Raw genomic sequence first — 15,692 nt, 5'->3', positions numbered from 1 at the left:
CTAGCAAAATGTAGACATATAAATCAGTAGTTAATTAATATGAGAGGGGGAAAATCAGTTGTATGTCTCAAAGTTTTTCAAAACACAAACTGAATCTTTTTAATATATAGGCTGTGTATTTGGTATACGGACTCTCTCAAAAGCCTAGACCAAGTAGATTAGAAGCATCCAATAGCAAAGCTATATACAAGATACTGGATACTGTACAGCAAACCATAACAAAAGGACTTTTCAAAGTTAACCCAATTACCAAATAATGTGATGGTAACATTAACTATCAATTGTCTTTTTGAACCCTAAGACAGCAGGAACCTCACATCTCCACTATAGAGCCCCTACTTCCCCCAGTCCTGGAACCCTTGGATAGGGCCCACTTTCCCGTATGCGTCTCCCAATCCATACCAAATAATATTGCATCCGCCGATCACAATCTAACCAACGCAACGATTGCCACCTCAACATGCTTCACCTCAGACTGTGTCTAGAGACTTCACGTGTGGAATGACAACCCTTCAGCTTCATTACTCGGGTGAGACCTTTCCTTTTATAGTACACTCTAATTTCATCTCAGGTGGTTCACTTTCTAACAAAGTCCCATAACCTAGATATACACCAGTTTCTGTGAGAGAGAGCTCATGTTCACACGTATCCATAAACTACTGCAAAATATATACCTGAAAGCAGAAGTACACTAGAGTTTGCAGTTAGTACCTCCCTAACACTTCCTCTCTACTATTCCAAGCTTGGGATCCATGATTGCTCAACAAATTGTTTGGCTTCGTATATTAACTCTCTTTTCAATCACCAGGTTCCAGATGCCACCAGGATGCTGGCCAGGCTTCCCTGGATTGAAGACCCCACCAATATGTCCTGGAGCTCAGCTTCCCCAGAGACACACCTTACTAGGGAAAGAGAGAGGCAGACTGGGAGTATGGTCTGACCAGTCAATGCCCATGTTCAGCGGGGAAGCAATTACAGAAGCCAGACCTTCCACCTTCTGCAACCCTCAATAACCCTGGGTCCATGCTCCCAGAGGGCTAGAGAATGGGAAAGCTATCAAGCGAGGGGGTGGGTTATGGAGATTGGGTGGTGGGAATTGTGTGGAGTTGTACCCCTCCTACCTTATGGTTTTGTTCATTAATCCTTTCTTAAATAAAAAGTTTTAAAAAAAGAAAAACTCCATTTATATAAGAAAATAATCATTAAAATAAGTAAACAAATCTTATTTTAGAATTAATATGAAGTTGGAGGAAATGGTTTAGCAAGTAATAACAACATGAAAACCTGTACACCTACTAATGGAATAAACAAACAGCTATAGCTAACACTCTTAAGTATGTAAATTCAAGAGTATATATTTCACGTCTACTTTTGAGGATACATAAATTTGTTTTTTAGTATTTTGTTGAACTAGTTTCCTAATTTCCTAAGCATAGGGTGATGATTACCAATGACTAGTGAATGCTATATACAAAAATGAAAACAGGGGAGTCGGGCTGTAGCGCAGCGTGTTAAGCGCAGGTGGCGCAAAGCACAAGGACCGGCATAAGGATCCCGGTTCGAACCCCGTCTCCCCACCTGCAGGGGAGTCGCTTCACAGGCGGTGAAGCAGGTCTGCAAGTGTCTATCTTTCTCTCCCCCTCTCTGTCTTCCCCATCTCTCTCCGTTTCTCCCTGTCCTATCCAACAACTACAACAATAAAACAACAAGGGCAACAAAAGGGAATAAATAAATAAAATATAATATATTAAAAAAAAGAATTCTTAAAAAAATGAAAACAATAGAGTAGAGATCAGACAATAGAGTAGAAATACAGGACAGGAAAATTTGAGGATCAGAATCCTCAAATAATGGTATTATTAAAAATAATAGCTGTATTTGTTTTGAGCAACTATTATTTCCAGAAATATCCAGGTTCCGCTTTCCTTTTGTGTTTTGATAAGCATAGTATGTGTGTGTTACTTTTACTGTCTCCCCACAGCAAGTATTCTTTGCTTACAAGATTATAAATGATCCTGGATGATGCTTTCTTAGACAACAAAGAAGTTGCAATGACAGAGGACCTAGTGGGGGTTGTATTGTTATATGGAAAACTGGGAAATGTTATACACGTACAAACTATTGTATTTACTGTTGAATGTAAAACATTAATTCCACAATAAAGAAATAAAAAATTAAAAAAAACTATTTAAAAAAGAAGTTGCAGGCCTTATTTTTAACACCATATTATAGACAGATCACTCTATTGTGGATAAAATTAAGAGAAAATGACCAGAACTCTGTAAAATGTCTAAAATTAAACTTGCAAACCATTAAGTATATGATTATGAAAAATGATTATACAATTTGCAAATCGTTAAAATTAGCTTTGGGTTAGCACGGTATTCCTAAATCTCAAAACTTCTAAGAAATTATCTGTAACCACCCACTGAAGTGTAGAAAAATTTTACCATCCATATTACTTTGATGAGGTTACCAATGTGCCACATGGGATTAAAAATGGAGAAGGGATCAATAGAATGCAACAGTGATAAAACATTAATTCCCCAATAAAGAAATTTTTAAAAAATGAATGCAACAATGAGGTACAAGGATCACTGAACTAGAAGTCAAGATTACTTGACACTTACAGGGCATCTGACTTTGGGAAAAGTTATTTTCTCTCTTTGAATCTTAGTTTTCTTATTTATAAAATGATTCTAATAAGTTGATGTTTGAGGCCTCTTTAGCTGCTAAGTACTATAATGATGACATTGCTAAATGTATATTTATGCTTTGCATTAAAATGCATTTACTTTGATATTTTCATTTCCTGATTACAAAATTTTTACTTACCCCCAAGAAGAGGGGGCTTTAGACTCTAAATGGAGCATATTAACTGTTTTTAGACTATCTTTTAAGTCTTGAAAACTTACAGCAGTCTGTGCTCCTGAAACAGATGAGAAAGGCTGACCCTCCCCCTCTCACGTCTATCTTCACTGTCCACATCACCCATGATTATATCCAGCAAAGCAAAATGAAGCTCAGCATATATATCAGCTGTGACCTTTTCTATCTATGTACCATTATGCTACCAGGCAGTCAAAGGAAATAAGTAAGCAAGAATGTACTGAATGCCTGCTGTGAGGCCAACCTATTCCAGATGATATGAAGGACAAATAGGTCAGCAGTGCTTCCCTTTTAGAAGCTTTCATATAGGTAAAATTATATAAACTTGAATCCAAGGCACTTTATCTGTGATTCCATTACAATTATCCTTGGGCATCTGATGGACTTAAGTATTGGTGTTTCTGAAGACCATTGTAGACCCTGCACACAGGGAGAAACAATGTTCTCTTCATGTGTATCATGCAGTCCTCTAGTCACTGTAAACATCTTGTAGCTATACTGTGTTGGATTAATGGCTTGAGGTAGAGGTGCAAGCAATAGTTTATCACCTGGACCTGAAAACTGAGTAGCCCTAACTTTCACCAGAAGGAACAGTGACCCACTATTCAGAGTTCTAAATAAAATTTCCTTCACTTGTTGGAGCATGCTAAATCACCATGTAGTGTTCTTTGTTGATAAACGTGGACTAGCACTTCTAACTGGCCTATCAAGATTGTAGGTAGAATTTGGTGACTAGCTTGCTGGAAGTGGGGAGACAGTAACACAATGATCCTGAATATTTGGAATGAATTGAAAGTCATGGCATTATTCCCCACCCATCCTCAATTTCCTGGTAGATTATTATATAAGAAACAACTATTGAGGAAATTAGGTGAGTACTCAGATGGCAGATTAGAGATGATAATCAGGATTACTAAATTGGGGGTTAATTGAAATATCTAAATTTTGCTCACCTTCCAGCCACTAATTTACATATTTATCAATTAGTATGCCTTGAATTTTATTGAGATTTGCTTATTTGAAGTCAAAGTAACTTCTACAGAATTATTTTATTAAGTTAGTAGCATTTTGGGGAAAATTGTTATTTTAACATATGTGGAATAGTTTTTTTCTTTTATAACTATATCTGGACATGCACATACAACATCTTATAGTAAAAATGAAACAATTCATTGTCACCGTCAATTCCTGTGAAAATAGCATTACAGAGCAGTAAAAGTGTAAGATAGTTTTCACTGTTACTTAAAATAGAAATGGTCAAGTGGATTTTGTTTCTACAAACTTGAAGAAATCTTAAAAAAAAATTACAATTCCTCAAATGATACCATCAAAGCAGTCTGATTTAAACCTGGGCATAAAATGTAATAGAATCAAGATCTTAAGATTTTTTTTCAGGGTTTTCTTTTATGTACTATTAGAGAAATCCATTGCACTTCAAGCTTCTATTGAACACTGTCTATAATGATGTGCTCAATTTTATCATGTGATTCAACTCCAAATATTTCACCATGAGTAGCTTTATTTTTGCTTCTTTAATAAGCTCCTTGTTCAAGAGAACCACTATTTTTTTTACATTTCTTAAATTACAAGTCACACAGCTAACAAACAATTCAAACCAAGAAATGATGTGGAAAAATGAAATTATATCAAATCCAAAACCTGAAGCACTGGATCGATGTGCAGGAGGATGATAACACTTGACCTCTTTCCAATTTCCTTCTCATCATGACAAGGTCTTGGTAATTCTCTGCTAAAGTGTGCTGAGCTATGTTGGCAAATATTACCATTGATGTTTTCATCTGGTATACTGTGTAACACATTTTCTTTCAAATTAAAAGCAAGACCATCTTGACTGGAATTATTTTTCCATGGTAAAAGTACGGAGTCTAATGTACCCTTCATAAATTTAACAAAACTCTACTATTCTCTAGATTTGGGTAGGGCAAGGTTCTTACTTTGGTTCATAGAATCTAAGAATTGGAAAGGTCAAGAGATCATCTGGTTTGGTACTTAATCTCAAGCAGACATATATTTATAAGAGCAGGATGAATATATGTATGAAGTATTTACTGGAAGCTGGATTCATGGTCTAGTTTCAAATCCTAGCTTTATAATTTACTATCTTTATGACTTTTAGCTTTATTAAATTTCACTTTCCTCACAGTATACATGGAGTGATTCTTATCTCTTTGGGTTGTGAAAGATTAGCTAAGATAATCAGTGTGCAGCACGTAACACAGCTACGGGCCATAGTTATTTTTTAATAAATATTATCTGAAGGGTCAGGTGGTGGCACACCCAGTGGAGTACCTACATAATCATACATAAAGACCCAGGTTCAGTCCCTGGTCTGTGTATGCTGGTGTGGGGGGAGCACTTTAAGAGCAGTGGAACAGGTGTCTCTGTTTTTATCATTTTAATGGTTTATAGTGAAGTTGTTGACTTGCCATCTCCCCCTCTTCTCCAGTACACTTTGCTTTGGTGGAAAATGGAGTTTCTTTTTTACTCTCCTTTTCTCTCCCTATTTCTTTATTTCTATAAGAAAATTAAAGAGGAAAAAAAGGCCACTGGAAGTGGTGGAGTCATTGTGCAGGCACGGAGTCCCAGTGGTAATTCTGCAGGGGGGCGGGGTGTGTAAAAAAAATATTATCTCTGGTGATGGTGAAAACTGCTTAATTGTGTACTAAAGGAGCTTTGGAAACTTTCTCCATTCCTGACATACTATAACTGCTTTCTATTAATAGAGAAGTAAATGGTAATGACAAGTAAAAGTATAAGCAAGTCTCTATGCAGTGCAAATCATTGGAGTTCACATGGTTTCTTCTGTGGCTACTAGAGAAGTTTCTGGGGAAAATGATACTGAATTATAGTTTAAATTGAGGCCCTGTGTGCCTGTACTCTGAGGAATTTGTCCCCATGACCTGTAGGGCATGGGGTATGTTTATCTAGGACTAAACACTAGTTTGGATCTGAATTGAGGTGGTGTTAGAACACCTAGAAAAGAAAGTGAAAGCATTCAAGTAGCTTCCTGTCATTAGGTTAGCTTGCACAGTGGGTGTTTTATGCTGAGTAGTATGATAAAAAACCAGTCATAGACGAGTTTTCAAAAGGTCTGGGTTTGAATCAGATTACACCATTGTACACTCGAAATATCTTACCACTGCATTTGTCAATGGTAAATCAATATTGTTGAAAAATACTTATTAGAAACACGATTTAAAAAGACAGGGTTGGAGTTCAGGCTTCAAGATAAACCAGACATAGCAACTTGATTGATATTTTTAACATTTCTGAATGAGAGTGCTTTCAACTGCTAAGACATATTCTAAATCTCTTTCTACTTAAATAAAATTATATATAAAGATGTGCTTTCAATTAGAAATGGTCAAAATTTGGAAGGCAGCTATGCTCACCACTTTACCACCAACGCTTAGCCAAAATTTGGAAACAGCCTAAATGCCCAATGACAGATGAGTGGCTAAGAAAAGTGTGGTATACATACACAACGGAACACTACTAAGCTGTTAAAAATGATGAAATCATCTCCTTTGCTTCATTTTGGATATAACTTGAAGGCATCATGTTAAGTCAGATAAGCCAAAAAGAGGACAAATATCAGGTGATCTCACTTATACCCACCAACTTAAACACAGGAAGGAAAAACAAAGTAAAATTTATACTGGGTGGGGTGTACTGGACCAAAGCAAAGGATTCTGGGAAGAAATGAGAAAGAAGAGATGGAGAATGCTTTGAGGTCCTGATCCATTGTAGTGTAAAGGGCTTAATCTGGGAATGAAAGCGTTCTTCAGAGATCTTTCACAGGGAAATGAGAAACTGTACTCTTGTCTCAATTGTACTGTAAACCATTAACACCCCAGTAAAATGATAATGAAAAAATATGTGCTTAATAACCCACAAAAATCTAAATGATCACAAAGTAAGGCTGATGTTGGTGCCAGTGTTTCTGTGTAAAAAGTAAACTAGGAGGCAATGCAAAAGAACAGAGTTCAAGGATATGAATGAAACTTGAATAAATCGTAACACTGGAAAGGCAATGCCTGAGAATAAAGAACAAAGCTATATGTCTTTCAAAAGAGTTGAGTTGCATAATATCTAATGTAAAGTCATTACCTACTCTTTGAAGATGGACTTGTAACCCGATGATAGATGCAGAAAGAAGAGGCAGATCAGGCTGGCACAATTACATAATCACAGCTCTGTTAAATAACCGATGGTGAATGTAAATTGAAAGCAAGATGAATGCAATGACAGCTGATTAGTATGCAGTCAGCCACTAGATGGAACTAGAGGGAAATTCAAGAGCAACAACACTCCCCTAAAGACCACTGAGGCCATAGGTCCTATAGCTATAGTTGGGCATCATTTTCGCCCCAGGTATTCCTTGCTTATTCATCTCAACTTACTATAACCCAAGATATGTCCCTGCCACTATACACTCAAAAGAACTTGGGGCCAAGTCTACATGAAGTATAAGATTAGACAGAGAATAGGAAATTGGACCTAGATTAAATCTCTTTGGATATGGAGCTTCACCCAGCTGTGAATCTACCTATTTTTAGCTCATGTTTCTCCACTTTCTCTATAATGGCTGTGAAAATTCCATTTTATTAGTCTTAATGAAGTGGAGAAAGACTGCAAACAGATAAATTAGAATACTGATATATTGTTTCATAATCAGGAACCTAAAGGTAGGAATATAGCAGAAGAGATTGGGATCTCCATTTTGGAACAGGCTAGTAGGTCTTTATTAGGTGTATTCCAAGGGGCCCATGACTTTACTGATTTTTGTCTGAGTCCGATAGCTAACATGCAGGTGGGCTAAAGGTACTGTCTAGAGAGATGGTATCAGTTCTGTCTTAATGCTTTTTCACATACCAAGTAGCAGACACTACCATGATGCCAACCTGACCTCCCTGGACAGATGAACTCACCACTGTGTCCCAGAACACCACCTCTCCATATTCCTGTCCCACTAGGGAAAGATAGATACAGGCTGGGAGTATGGATCGACTTGCCAACAACCATATTCAGTGGAGAAGCAATTATAGAAGCCAGACCTTCCACCTTCTGTACCTCATGGTGATCCTGGGTCCATACTCCCAGAGGGATAAAGAATGGGAAAGCCTTCAAGAGAGGAAATGGGATACGGAGCTCTGGTGGTGGGAATTGTGTGGAATTGTACCACTCTTAGTCTGTGGTCTTGTTGATCATTACTAAATCAATAAAAAAGAATACTGGGGAGTCTGGCGGTAACGCAGTGGGTTAAACGCAGGTGGCGTGAAGCACAAGGACCAGTGTAAGGATCCTGGTTAGAGTCCCCGGCTCACCACCTGAAGGGGAATTGCTTCACAGGCGGTGAAGCAGGTCTGTAGGTGTCTATCTTTCTCTCCTCCTCTCTGTCTTCCGCTCCTCTCTCAATTTCTCTCTGTACTATCCAACAATGACAACATCAATAACAACAACAGTAATAACTACAACAATAAAACAACAAGGGCAACAAAAGGGAATAAATAAATATTTAATTTTTTTATAAAAGAATACTGATAAACTAATTCTCTCTAAGAAAGACATTAAATTACTTTAGTCTTACTAAATGTCTCTTTGTGGTCATGCTATTCATTCTATACAAAACTCAACCAGTCTCAAAGTCTCAACTTTTTAATTGTTTGCAGGAATTTCACCATTCCTAGAAAATTATATTAGTTAACTTTTTGTTAAAAATCCAGAGATCTTTATTTTTATGAGCATCTTTAAGGCTTCTTTCACCTTTTTTTGAATATAGACCAAGTTGGACAGGAAATACATAATAAATTTTTGAACCATCCATATTTATTTCTGCTCACACATATTGTAATTAAAATAATGTATCATTGAATTTAGACTTAGAATATAAGAGTATTTCCCCACACCTATGGACATCTAATCTTTGATAAGGGGGTTCAAAGTATTAAATGGAAGAAGGAGGCTCTCTTCAATAAATGGTGCTGGGAAAACTGGGTTGAAAAATGCAGAAAAATGAAACTGAACCACTTTATCTCACCAGAAACAAAAATCAACTCCAAATGGATTAAAGACCTGGATGTTAGACCAGAAACAATGAAATATTTAGAGGAAAACATTGGTAAAACACTTTCCCATCTAAACCTCAAGGACATCTTTGATGAAACAAACCCAATTGCAAGGAAGACTAAAGCAGAAATAAACAAATGGGACTATATCAAATTGAAAAGCACAGCCAAAGAAACTATCACACAAAGAGACCCCTCACAGAATGGGAGATCTTCACATGCCATAAATCAAACAAGAGACAAATCACTGAAATATACAAAGAGCTCAGCAAACTTAGCAGCAAAAAAGAAAATGACCCCATCCATAAATGGGCAGAGGACATGAACAGAACATTCACTCCAGAGGAGATCCAAAAGGCTAACAAACATATAAAAAACTGCTCTAGGTCACTGATTGTCAGATAAATGCAAATTAAGACAACATTGAGATACCACCTCACTCCTTTAAGAATGGCATACATCAAAAAGAGCAGCAGCAACAAACGCTGGAGAGGCTGTGGGGACAGAGGAACCCTTTTGCACTGCTGGTGGGAATGTAAACTGGTCCAGCCTCTGTGGAGAGCAGTCTGGAGAACTCTCACAAGGCTAGACATGGACCTTCCATATCACCCAGTAATTCCTCTCCTGGGGATATATCCCAAGGACTCCATAAGACCCAACCAAAAAGAGGTGTGTACTCCTATGTTCATAGCAGTACAATTCATAATAGCTAAAACCTGGAAGCAACCCAGGTGCCCAACAACAGATGAGTGGCTGAGAAAGCTGTGGTATATATACACAATGGAATACTATGCAGCTACTAAGAACAATGAACTCAACTTCTCTGACCCATCTTGGTCAGAGCTAGAAGGAATTATGTTAAGTGAGCTAAGTCAGAAAGATAAAGATGAGTATGGGATGATCCCACTCATCAACAGAAGCTGAGAAAGAAGATCAGAAAGGGAAACTAAAAGCAGGATCTGACTAAATTGAAAGTAGGGCACCAAAGTAAAAACCTTGTTTTGAAGGGGAGGGTGGACATGCAGCTTCCTGGGCAGGCGGGGGTGGGGGGGTGGGGGTGGTGGGATGGGACACAATTTTTTGGTGGTGGGAATGGTGTTTATGTACACACCTATTAAATTGTAGTCATATAAATCACTATTAAGAGAGGGGGAAAATTGATTGTATGTCTAACAAAGGGACTTTTCAAAGTTAACCCAATTACCAAATAATGTGATGATAACAATAACTATCCATTGTCTTCTTGAACCCTAAGACAGCAGGAACCTCACATTTCCACTACAGAGCCTAAACTTCCCCCAGTCCTGGGACCCTAGGGTAGGGCCCACTTCCCCATATGCTTCTCCCAATTCTTATCAAATAATATTGCATCTGCTGATTCCGACCTAATCAACGCAAAGAGTGCCACCCCAGCACGCTTCACTTCAGACTGTGTCCAGAGAATTCAGGTGTGGAACGAACAACCCTTCAGCTTCATCACTCGGGTGAGACCTTTCCTTTCATAGTATTCTCTAATTCCATCCCAGGTGGTTCACTTCCTAACAAAGTCCCAAAACCTAGATAAAGACCAGGTTCCAGGAGATAGAGCATATGTTCACACATATCCATAAACCAGGGCAAATATATACCTGAAAGCAGTAGTACACGAGAGTTTGCAGTGAGTACCTCCCAACACTTCATCTCCATTATTCTAACCTTTGGATCCATGATTCTTTAACAATTTGTTTGGCTTTGTATGTTAACTCTCTTTTCAGCCCCCAGGTTCCAGATGCCATCAGGATGCTGCCCAGGCTTCCCTGGACTGAAGACCCCACCAATGCGTCCTGGAGCTCCACTTCCCCAGAGAATCACCCTACTAGGGACAGAGAGAGGCAGACTGGGATTATGGACAGACCAGTCAACACCAATGTTCAGCAGGGAAGCAATTACAGAAGCCAGACCTCCTACCTTCTGCAACCCACAATGAACCTGGGTCCATGCTCCCAGAGGGATAGAGAATGGGAAAGCTATTGGGGAGGGGATGGGATATGGAGATTGGGTGGTGGGAATTGTGTGAAGTTGTACCCCTCATCCTATGATTTTGTTAATGCCTCCTTTCTTAAATAATAATAAAAAAGAATATAAGAGTATTTATCTGGCTCTAGAATTGTCATGGGGATAACTCTGTGGAGAGTTTTATCATGATCTTTGTGAATTATTATTATTGTTGCACTTCATATAGACTTCACCACAAATTTCTTTGAATCTATAATGGCAGCAATTACATAGTCTGGGATTATAGTAGCAGGTGGAGGCAAATGAGCAGGTAACTTGCTAGAGAAAAATCTCCAAAGAAGCATAGCCTGACTCAGTGGTGTTTAGCTTGTTACAAGTCATGGGTATAATAAGTGTCTATAGAAAGAAGACAGATCTGTGGTTAGATAGATGCATATGGAATGAGGAACTCTTTCTTTTTCTTTCTTTCTTTCTTTCTTTCTTTCTTTCTTTCTTTCTTTCTTTCTTTTTTTTTTTGCTGCCAGGATTATGTCTGGGACTCAGCGCCTACATTATGAATCCATTGCTCCTGGCAGCCATCTTTTTTCCATTGTTGTTATTGTTGCTGTTATTGTTGGATAGGACAGAGAGAAATTGAGAATGGAGAGGAAGACAGAGAGGAGGAGATAAAGATAGACACCTGCAGACCTGCTTCACCACTTGTGAAGCAACTCCCCTGCAGGTGCAAAGCCAAGGGTTCAAACCAGGATCCTTGCGCTGGTCCTTGTGCTTCACACTATGTACACTTATAACCCACTGTGCCCGGACCTCGAGGAACCCTTTTTTTGTCGGAACTAAAAACAGCAGCTGAGAACAGAAACATGAGAATTTAGATTCTAGGAATAGAGGATGGTGGGAGTTTGGGAATTGTACAAAAGTCAAGATTCAAGTGCTTCTTATACTGCAGAAATTGCAATATTTTCTGTATTTTAGTTTCAAAGGAATCAGTATGAAGAGGAGCAGGGTGGTGGTGTACCTAGTTGAGAAAACACAAATTACCATGCACAAGGATCCAGGTTCAAGGCCACCTTCAGAAGGGAAGCTTCACAAGCAGTGAAGCAAATGCTTCAGGTATCTCTTCCATATATATATATATATATATATATATATATATATATATATATATATATATATCCCTTCAATTTCTTTCTATAAAAAATAAAGACAAAGAAAAAAAGAAGGCTACTGGGAGTAGCTGATTCATATATAGGCACCAAGCTCCAGTGATAACCCTAGTGGCAAAAAAAGAAAAAGAAAGAATAAAAGGAAAGAATCAATATGAACATATGTTGCAGTGTCTTGAGCAGAAAAGGTAGCAAAATATACTATTATTAATTATATTTACATTCAAGGATACCTCTTCCCAGATCTCTGAGCCTACCTCTTTGGACATAGTAGCCAGCAGACAAATATTGACTCATACCAAGTGCACACACATGTACTCATAGACCTAGGACCCCCCCACACACACAACTAACCACAAATATACACGGTTTTCCTTAGATGCCTACAGAAAAATCAGCCACATACTGGAAATTACACAAATTGCATGCACAATATACAGTCATGCCAAAATACAGTCATGCCACCCATGCCTGTCCATGCCAATACATGCATTTATAGTCACTATGAATGCACAAAATATAATAATTTTTGGTGTATAGCAGAAAAACTATATGGAAGGCCGATTACTGATGCTGGGCTTGGAGGGAGAGCACACACTGTAGAGCATACAACTTCCATGTGTGATTCTGTGGGTTCTAGTCCTGGTACCATATGGGAGTGTCAAGTACAGCACCCCGGGGCGGGGGTGTTAACTCTATGGATGACAGAGTAGTGGTGTCTCTTCTCTCTGTCTCTCATTCTCCCATTCAAGCACTAAACAGGCCCTACCTGCTTCTGAGTTAAAATAAGATTGGGTCTACTCGGGATAATGTGGCTGTAGTGTCTCGTGTCTCTCTCTAATAAAACATTCAAAAATTTGGCAAAGGAGGCTTCTTAGTAGTGGTACTGCACACGCACGAAGCCCTGGGTTCATTTCCCATTGTGGCAATAGAAAAAGAAAATCATTTACACTCCTGGATATGGAGTCCCTATAGTGTATTCGCCTTAGTGATGAACAACATGTCTCCCATAGAAAACCACTGTGCTCTATCCATAACTGGGCAGGATCTTATGAAATATGATGTTATGAGGTAAATATAGCTGTCCCTATATGTGAATCCCTACTACCTTGAAAGAATGTTGGTATTTCCTCATTATTGTATTTCCTCATTATCCATTCTGTTTTCTAGAAACATACTAGTTAAACACCTACATAAACTCAGGCAACATGAAACATTTCACGCTAGAAATAGACATATTTTATATTATTGAAGGAAAACAGCTTGCCTCATTGGGGCTAGCAACACCACTGGTGAAAATATGGTGGTTGTGGAGTTCCATTTTCAGTTTTGACATTTATATCAGAACAATTACCTCAATGAAAATGTGTATAAAGGCTGGACCAAATACAAAGAGCAGCAGCTTAAATGACAAAATACAGAGAAGTACCTTACACATTGTTTTTCTTCCTTTGGTACCAGATTTTTATAAATATATAATTAACCTTGTTGAGAATCTGCGACTGAAATACAGTATTAATGAACTTGACCTAATTGGCATATGGAGAATGCTGGAAACTACAATATATATATATTCTTCTCAAGTATACTTGTAAAGTTATCAGTATTAATCATAGTATGGATCATGCAGTCTCAATTAGTTTCACAGGGATTAGATTCTCTGTAGAAAAAGAATTCATAGACAGAATATAAGAAAATGCTTGGAAATGAATGATAACACACTTGGCACATGAAAATATGCAGGATGCAACTAGAACTACACATAGATTTAAAAAAAGACTTACAGACCCACAATTATATACTTAAAAAGAAGTCTGACAACCAATAATGTATCTATCTAAAGATTAATATGAATAGCAAATTAAGTCCAATGAAAGTAGAAGAATAAATAAGGATACATATTCAAGTTCAAACCAATAGGAAACAACTAGACTATGAATCAACAAAGTCAAAGATAAAAATCAGAAAATTGATAAACCTCTAGATCAAGGACAAAAGTGAAAATAACAGAAGTAAAAAAAATACTATTAAATACTCAATGCCTATTGAAAAATTGTATGGAATCTGGGTTGCTTCTAAGCTTGGGTCATTACAAATTGTCTTGCTCTGAACGAACATCAGTGTACATATATCTTTTTGGTTAGGTTTTTTATGGTTTCTAAATACTTTTATTTATTTATTATTGGATAAAGAGAGAGAGAGAGAAATTGAGAGGTGAGGGGGAGATAGAGAGGGAGAGAGACAGAGAGACACCTGCAGTCTTGCCTCACCACTTGTAAAGCTTTTCCCATGCAGGTGGGGACCAGGGGTATGAACCTGCTTCCTTCCACACTGTAATGTTTATGATTAACCAGGTGTGTCACCTCCTGGCCCCCATTGTGTGTGTATATGTGTGTGCATAGTGTACTGTATCAAAACAAAGAACTCTAGGGAGGGAGGAATAGAAGAGGGTAGAGAGGGGCATTGGAGACTTGAAACATGATGGTGGAAAAAGACCCAAGTTTGGGGTGAGAGTGTTATGTGGACTCCTATGACATGGAGATGAGGAATTACACCTATGTGCCAACAACTGTATTGTAAATCATTAACTCCCAATAAAATGATAAAAGATTATGTGAAGATATAATTAACACTGTTATCTTAGTATTCCACAGTTTAAATGAAATAAACTACCTTGAAAATATCATTTTATAAAACCATGTAAGAGTGGAAAATTATATTTGTTTCAAATCCAATAAATAATTTAATTCTATCATTCTAACCCTACTCTTGCTGTAAATTCCAAGTACAGTGAATTTCTCCAAGTATTTAAAAAGCAAATGAAATGCCACCAATATATAAGTTCTTTCATAACATAAGAAAGCTTTCCAAAGTTCTCCTACAAAGTTAATGTAACCCAATGAAAATATCTGAGAAGGGTACTGAAAAAAACAATTACTGTCCAAACTCATGAACACAGATACACACACACACACACACACACACACACACACACACACACACTAAACGCTACATATAAGTCAAATTGAAAGATGCAGGTAAAATCAGAACCAATTGTGCTAGGACTTCAACTGTGGACTAACATTCAAAATTCAATGAATGTCAGTCATCAAGTTAGCAGGTTAAAGCATCATATGGGACTGGCAAGATAGCCCACTTGGATAGCTTTGTCATGCATGTGACCCAGATTCCAGCCCAGCCTCCACCAGACTGAAAGGAGCTTCCAGTGCTGTAGTTTTGTTTCTTTTTCTTTTTTGCCTCCAGGGTTATTGCTGGGGCTTCGTACCTGCACTATGAATCCACTGCTCCTGGAGGCCATTCTTTTCCCTTTTATTGCCCTTGTTATTTGTTGTTGTTGTTGCTGTTGTTGTTGTTAGAACAGAGAGAAATCGAGAGAGGAGGGGAAGACAGAGAGGTGGAGAGAAAGACACCTGCAGACCTGCTTCACCACATGTGAAGCGACCCCCTGAAGGTGGGGAGCCAGAGCTCGAACTGAGATCCTTACTCTGGTCCTCATGCTTTGCACCTTGTGCACTTAACCAGCTGTGCTACTGCC

General features: G+C 38.1%; 1 long non-coding RNA gene across 1 annotated transcript in view; it reads right to left on the bottom strand.

Annotated features, from left to right (window-relative positions):
- Positions 1–1,469: 1,469 nt before the first annotated feature.
- The window catches only part of LOC132535916 (uncharacterized), a 229,610-nt gene continuing 215,387 nt past the window's right edge, over positions 1,470–15,692 (bottom strand). Inside the window, exon 2 of the long non-coding RNA XR_009547627.1 lies at positions 1,470–1,689. This is a non-coding gene — a long non-coding RNA (uncharacterized LOC132535916). The remainder of the gene's footprint in view (positions 1,690–15,692) is intronic.

Source organism: Erinaceus europaeus, chromosome X (genome assembly GCF_950295315.1).
Source record: "Erinaceus europaeus chromosome X, mEriEur2.1, whole genome shotgun sequence".
Classification (NCBI taxonomy): domain Eukaryota; kingdom Metazoa; phylum Chordata; class Mammalia; order Eulipotyphla; family Erinaceidae; genus Erinaceus; species Erinaceus europaeus.
Note: the sequence above shows the minus strand (reverse complement) of the source record. Positions and strands in the feature narration are given on the sequence as shown.